Source organism: Myotis daubentonii, chromosome 13 (genome assembly GCF_963259705.1).
Source record: "Myotis daubentonii chromosome 13, mMyoDau2.1, whole genome shotgun sequence".
In the NCBI taxonomy this organism is placed as follows: domain Eukaryota; kingdom Metazoa; phylum Chordata; class Mammalia; order Chiroptera; family Vespertilionidae; genus Myotis; species Myotis daubentonii.
Genome location: NC_081852.1, coordinates 45,410,655 through 45,417,744, shown reverse-complemented (window position 1 = coordinate 45,417,744; position 7,090 = coordinate 45,410,655). Strand labels below are relative to the sequence as shown.

Sequence of the window (7,090 nt, the reverse complement as noted above, 5' to 3'; positions counted from 1 at the left end):
GAAGCCGTGGGGGTGATCACTACGCACAACTGCATTCTGCTCTCCCTCCCCTTCCCAGGGACGCGCGGGGAGAGAAGACGTGGCCTTAGACCTGGGGTTGGGGTCGCTGGAGGGAGGCCGGTGCAGCCCGCCCCTCCCTAGCGAGCGCGGGGGGGGGGGGGCTGGGTTCGCCACGGAACAGCGGCCCCGCCCCGCCCACCGGCTCGGGGAGGCTACCCCGGGGCCGCGGGACTCGCCGAGTCTGGGGCGGGCGGTGGAGCAGACGCTCGCCCATTCCCGTATGTGCGGACCTGCACGCGCGCACGAGGTTCCGCCGTCGGCACGCCCCGCAGGGTGGGTCACCGCCAGGCACCCGGGAGCCATCCCACCCCTAAGTCCACGCCTACGGACCGCGAGCGGGTCAGGTGGGGTGGGGTGGGGGTGGGGGATGTTTTGGAGATTCTTCAGATAGTCGGGGTGTAATTTCCTTACTGGGAAACAGGCAGGAAGCATAGACGTGTGCTTGCCCCCAAAGCAGGAGGAAGGGTTATGTGCAGCCAGAATAGCTAACAGGTATGGGATCATTACCGCAAGCCAGTTCACAAGAGTCATTTTCTCTCATCCTCACTGTGACCCTATGAGGTGGCTAGTCCATATTCCCTTTTGCAGGTGAGAAAAGAGAGGCGGAGAGATTAAAATGAGTTAGGAGCTGAGCCCAGAAGCGTGATGATGGAGGGCGAACTCTGTTTCCCTGTACGGAAGCCTGGGTTCTTGAGCTGCTCCGACCTCACTGAGGGCACATGTCCCTCATGTCTTTCCTAGGCTGGTGGGAGCCTCAAGAGAAAGCTGGGCGTTCTCCCAGCCTCCTTCCAGGGCTGTGCCTCCCCAAACACTAGCCCAGGATCGTCCTGGGAAGAAGGGAAAAGTAAGGACTTGTGTGCCAACAATGGCTTCTCAGGAAGATGGGCACCTGGGATTGCCTGGGAGGAGAACTGAGAAGCTTCTTGTTGGCCACTGGTCTCAGGGTTGTTGTCCCCTTATTTATGCATCATTGGTTGATTCTTGTACATGCCCTGACCAGGGATCGAACCCCAAACCTTGGCATATCAGGACAATCCTCTAACCAACTCAGCTACCCGGCCAGGGCCAGTGCAGGAGTGTTGAATGGGATAGATATGGACAGCTTGTCTTCTCATGGCTCAGAAATGCTTGGCATGTGGAAGAGAAATCTACTGCTCTTCAGACTCTCTCGGCATGTTTGATTTTGCCTAATTTCCTCTACCAACGACAGGGTTACTCTTCTAGGGAGAAGATTCACTGTTTCTTTTGGGGTGTGCTTTTAACTGTGGCTGAAGGTGGCTTTGCCATAGAGACGAGCTTTCTTTCTCTTTAACTGCCTAAGTATATTTGACCTTGCTTCCTCCAGACCCTGAACTTCATCAGGGAACAATCTGAAAACCTCAAGGTTTCCTGGAAACTGCTCTCCTCGCCCTTAAACTCTGACAGATACTATGGCTGGTATTGCTTAGTGCTGCTGTTAGTACTTAAGCCAGGAGCTGGTAATAATCCAGTTTCTGCCAGAGAAAGGGGAGGCCTGCCAAGACAAAAATGCTGAAGTGGAGTATTTTATTCCTCTCTAAAGATACGAGGCTACCCTGGGGGACAAACTTTGGGAGTCTAGAGAAGGTCCGCCTTGGGAAGAGAGTTTCAGGGGGAAATGGTCAGAGCCATCTCACTGTTGATAACTATGACAGAAAGGAGGTCACCGGTGTCCTAGCGTGCGTTCCTCCCCAAAGTTCACCCGGGGCATGTCACATGGCTACGAATGTGCCACCCATTACTCTCAAACTCTCAGTAACTTGCTGTTGCCCACGGAAGACGCTGCCTGGTACAAGTAATGTGGGGAAGCATGAGCCTTGATATCAAGAAGTATTAGGCCTGCCCTAGCTAGTTTGGCTCAGTGGATAAAGCGTCGGCCTGCGGACTGAAATCAATAAAAATGTATATATAGTCCAGCCAGCGTGGCTCAGTGGTTGAGCATCGACATATGAACCAGGAGGTCAGGGTTTGATTCCTGGTTGAGGCATATGCCCAGTGTGGGGCATGCAGGGGGCAGCCGATCAATGATTCTCTCTCATCATTGATGTTTCTTTCTATCTCTCTCTCGCTCCCCCTTCCTCTCTGAAATCAATAAAAATATATGTTTTAAAAAAGTGAAAATATATAAAAAAGAAGTATTAGGCCAATGGCAAAGTGGAAGTTGTAAATAAGTGTGTGATCGATATTTGGATGCCATAGAGTTTCCATATAAGAGGATAGACATTTTAATATATAAGTACAACTATGCTTGGGAGATGGAGATTGGAATGATAAACCTTCCTCTATGAAAAGAGGTACGAGGCACCATGGCAATTTTTAAACTTCATTTTGATTCTTGAACTCAAAAGAGCGTGAAGAAACAGAGCCCCTTTAGCCATCTTACGTGAATAAGGTGCCAACAGCAAGAAGTCACAGAAAGCCATTTCCCTGTTCATTCAGCCTGTCTCAAGTGTTTCTGGCCTTGGCTACTATAGGCAAGGGATGGCTCACCCTCAGGACAGGGCCGGAAATGCAAATCAGTGCTTGGGAAAGTTCTCTGGTTCACCCCGTTTCTCTGGGTCTCCTGGTGCTTTGAGCCTGAAAATGCCGAGGCCCTCCTATCCAGCATAGCCAGGTAACGTAATGGACCCAGCTGGCATTTCACTGCATCAGTTTGCCAGAATGATAATGGTTTCTCAGCCGTAAGCCATAGCCTTGGGAAATTGTCACTACTTCTTAACACGAACCTGATGAAAACATAATTTAGAGTGGAACGATACAGCGTTTGCATTTGTTTCAGCTATCACTCCCTTTTTCTTTATGAGTATAAAAAAAATTAGAAGTGCTTATGCTGAGGGGGAAAGCTACCTCACATTAATCATATGAGAATATTTTCACTGTTTCCTGACCTGGGAAGTCGTTTCTCCGTGGAGCAGAGATCACCTCCACTCCTGAGGCCCTGGTCATACCATGGCTCTCAAGTGACAATGGTCAAACCAACACACTAACTTGTATTCTACGTTTGTTTCTTGGTCAAAGGGAAGAAAATGAAACAAATTGTCCCAACAGTTATCACAACAAACAGCCATTATGTGTAACAGGCTCATGCAGACTGATAAACTTAGCTGAAACCCAGAATGATAAGGGGGCACAGGGACTGAAAGGGCACTTCATAAGAGAAGAAAGATAGATGGCAAACAAACACTTAAACTTTACTAATTATTCAGTACAAAATAACAATGATATGTAACTCATCTTTGGTAGGAGGGTAAGTTGATTCACAAACATATTCACCACAACATTATTTACAATATTAAAATAATTACAATTTTTTAAAAAATAATTTACAATATTAAAATAATAAAATAAAACCCATAAACTATGATACAGGTTTGTGCTTGTCTTAAATATATTTTTATTGATTTCAGAGAGAAGAGAGAAGGACAGAGAGAGAGAGACACTTCAATGATGAGAGAGAATCATTAATTGGCTGCCTCCTGCCCCGGGGATCGAGCCCACAACCCAGGCATGTGCCCTTGACTGGAATTGAACCCGGGATGCTTAAGTCTGCAGGCTGACGTTCTATCCACTAAGCTAGGGCTGTTTGTTTGTTTGTTTGTTTGTTTGTTTGTTTGTTTTTATTATTGGTAGTATTATAGATGTTTCCCATTTTCTCCCTTTTTGTCCCCCTCCACCCAAACCCTGCCCCAACCCAGCCTTTCCCATACTATTGTCTGCGTCCATGGGTTTGCTCATATGCATATATGTTCTTTGGTTAATCTCTTTCTATCCCTTCCCACCCCACACCCTCACTGAGATCTGTTATTTTGTTCTATGCAGCCATATCTCTGGATCTATTTTGCTCATCAGTTTATTTTGTTCCTTAGATTCCACATAAAAGTGAGATCATATAACATTTGTCTTTCTCTAACTGGCTTATTTCGCTTCGCATAATAGTCTCTAGGTCCATCCAGGCTGTCTCAAAGAATAAGAGCTCCTTTTTTACAGCCCCATAATATTCCATTGTGTAGATGTACCACAGCTTTTTTATCCACTCATCTACTGATGGGCACTTGGGCTGTTTCCAGATCTTAGCTATTGTAAATTGTGCTATGAACATAGAGGTGCATATATCCTTTCTGATCGGTGTTTCTGATTTCTTGGGATATATTCCTAGAAGTGGGATTACTGGGTCAAATGGAAGTTCCATTTTTAATTTTTTGAGGAAACTCCACACTTTTTCCACAGTGGCTGCACCAGTCTGCATTCCCACCAGCAATGTACTAGGGTTTCTTTTTCTCCACATCCTCACCAGCACTTGTAGTTTGTTGATTTATTGATGGCAACCATTCTAGCAGGTATGAGGTGATACCTCATTCTAGTTTTAATTTGCATCTCTTGAATGATTAGTGACATGGAACTTTTTTGCATATGTCTATTGGCTATCTGTATGTCCTTTTTGGAGAAGTGCCTATTCTGGTCTTTTGCCCATTTATTAATTGGAGTGTTTGTCTTCCTGGTGTTGAATTGTATGAATTCTTTGTGTATTTTGAAAATTAACCCCTTATCAGATGTATTATTGGCAAATATGTTCTCCTATACCAGGGGTGGGCAAACTTTTTGACTCGAGGGCCACAATGGGTTCTTAAACTGGACCAGAGGGCCGGAACAAAAGCATGGATGGAGTGTTTGTGTGAACTTATATAAATTCAAAGTAAACATCATTACATAAAAGGGTACTGGTCTTTTTTTTTTTTTTTTTTTTTAGTTTTACTCATTTCAAACGGGCCGGATCCGGCCCGCGGGCCGTAGTTTGCCCACGGCTGGCCTATACAGTGGGCTCCCTTTTCATTGTGTTGATGGTTCCTTTTGCTGTGCAGAAGCTTTTTATTTTGGTGTAGCCCCATTTATTTATTTTCCCCTTAGTTTCCTTTGCCCTCGGAGATGTATCCGTAAACCTTTTGCTACAAGAGATGCCTATGGTTTCTTCTAGGATTTTTATGGTTTCACGTCTTACATTTAAGTCTTTTATCCATTTTTAGTTTATTCTTGTGTATGGTGTAAGTTGGTGGTCTAGTTCCATTTTTTTCATGTACCTGTCCAGTCTTCCCAACACCATTTAAAAAATATATATTTTTATTGATTTCAGAGAGGGAGAGAGAAACATCAATGATGAGAGAGGATCATTGATTGGCTGCCTCCTGCATGCCCCTCACTGGGGATTGAACCCACAACCCAAGCATGTGCCTTTGACTGGAATCAAACCAGGACCCTTCAGTCCACAGGCCAATGCTCTATCCACTGAGCCAGACCAGCTAGGGCCCCAACACCATTTATTGAAGAGACTGTCTTTACTCCATTGAGTAAACATACCATTGTATGCTCTTGCCTCCTTTGTCAAATATTAATTGAGCGTAATGGCTTGGGTTGATTTCTGGGGTCTCTGTTCCATTCCATTGATCTATATGCCTGTTCTTGTGCCAGTACCAGGCTGTTTTGATTACACTGGCTTTGTAGTATAGTTTGATATCTGGTATTGTGATCCTTCCAACTTTGTTCTTCTTTCTCAAGATTGCTGTGGCTCCTCAGGATCTTTTTGGGTTCCATATAAATTTTCGGAATATTTGTTCTAGACCTGTTAAATACGCCATTGGTGTTTTAGTAGAGATTGCACTGAATCTGTAGATTGCTTTCGGTAGTATGGACATTTTGATGATGTTCATTCTACTAATCCATGAACACTATATTCTTCCACTTATTATATCTTCCTTTATCTCTTTGTTTCAATGTCCTGTAGTTTTCTGAGTACAGGTCTTTTATCTCCTTGGTTAAGTTTATTCCCAGGTATCTTATTTTGTGGTTCTTGCAATGGTAAATGGGATTGCTTTTTTTAGTTTCTCTTTCTGAGAGTTTATTATTGGTGTATAAAAATGCTGTCGATGTCCACATGTTAATTTTGTATCCTGCTACGTTGCCAAATTTGTTTATTACATCTAGCAGTTTTTTAAAAAATATATTTTTATTTATTTTAGAGAGAGAAGGAGGGAGAGGGAGAGAGAAACATTGATCAGTTGCCTCTCATATGTGCCCCGACCAGGGGACTGAACCTGAAACCTGGGAATTGAACTGGTGACCTTTTGGTGCATGGGATGACACTCAACCAACTGAGCCACACCAGCCAGGGCCTATGATACAGTTTTATGCAGCCAACACCAATAAAAACATTGTGTAAGAAACATTTGTAATGACATGGGAAAATGTTCATGCCATAATGTGAACAAGGTAGGACAAAAACATATATTTATGTGATCACAACGATGTAAACAAACATTGTACAAGGGAGAAAATAAAGAATTATTAGGCTGAGATACTGGTCCTGAAAATTTACTGAGACACTCGCTAACCTTGGTCAATTCACTTTGTCCTGTGAGCTTCAATTTCCTCATTTCGTAACGTGAGGAGAATAATACTATTTATTTTGCAAAACTGTTGTGAGAGCCACGGGGATGTAAAATACAGCCTAGGGAATATAGTCAATGATATTGTAATTAAATATGGTGTCAAATGGGCGATCACTTTGTAAGTTACAGAAATATCTAATCATTATGTTGTGTACCTGAAACTAATATATTATTACATGTCAAATGTAAATAAAATAAATTTTTTTTAAAAAGATCACCTCTAAAAAGAACCAAAAATTTTTCTGAATATTAAATAATGTATTAAGGTGCTTAATACACTATTAGGCACATAGTAAGTTGCTATTATAGTATTCAAAGTGCTCCTGTTTCAGCTTTAATTCTCACTACCTGCTTGGTATAACTTACACCAGTGATGGTGAACCTATGACATGCGTGTCAGAGGTGACACGTGAACTCATTTTTTGGGTCGATTTTTCTTTGTTAAATGGCATTTAAATATATAAAATAAATATCAAAAATATGCATCTTTGTTTTACTATGGTTGCAAATATCAAAAAATTTCTATATGTGACACGGCACCAGAGTTAAGTTGGGGTTTTTCGAAATGCTGG

At 43.1% G+C, this 7,090-nt stretch overlaps 1 protein-coding gene across 1 annotated transcript in view; it reads right to left on the bottom strand.

The window, feature by feature from the left end:
• LOC132214241 (histone lysine acetyltransferase CREBBP-like) overlaps window positions 1-7,090 on the bottom strand; it is a 390,706-nt gene that overhangs the window by 93,842 nt on the left and 289,774 nt on the right. The gene's annotated exons all lie outside the window — the stretch shown is intronic.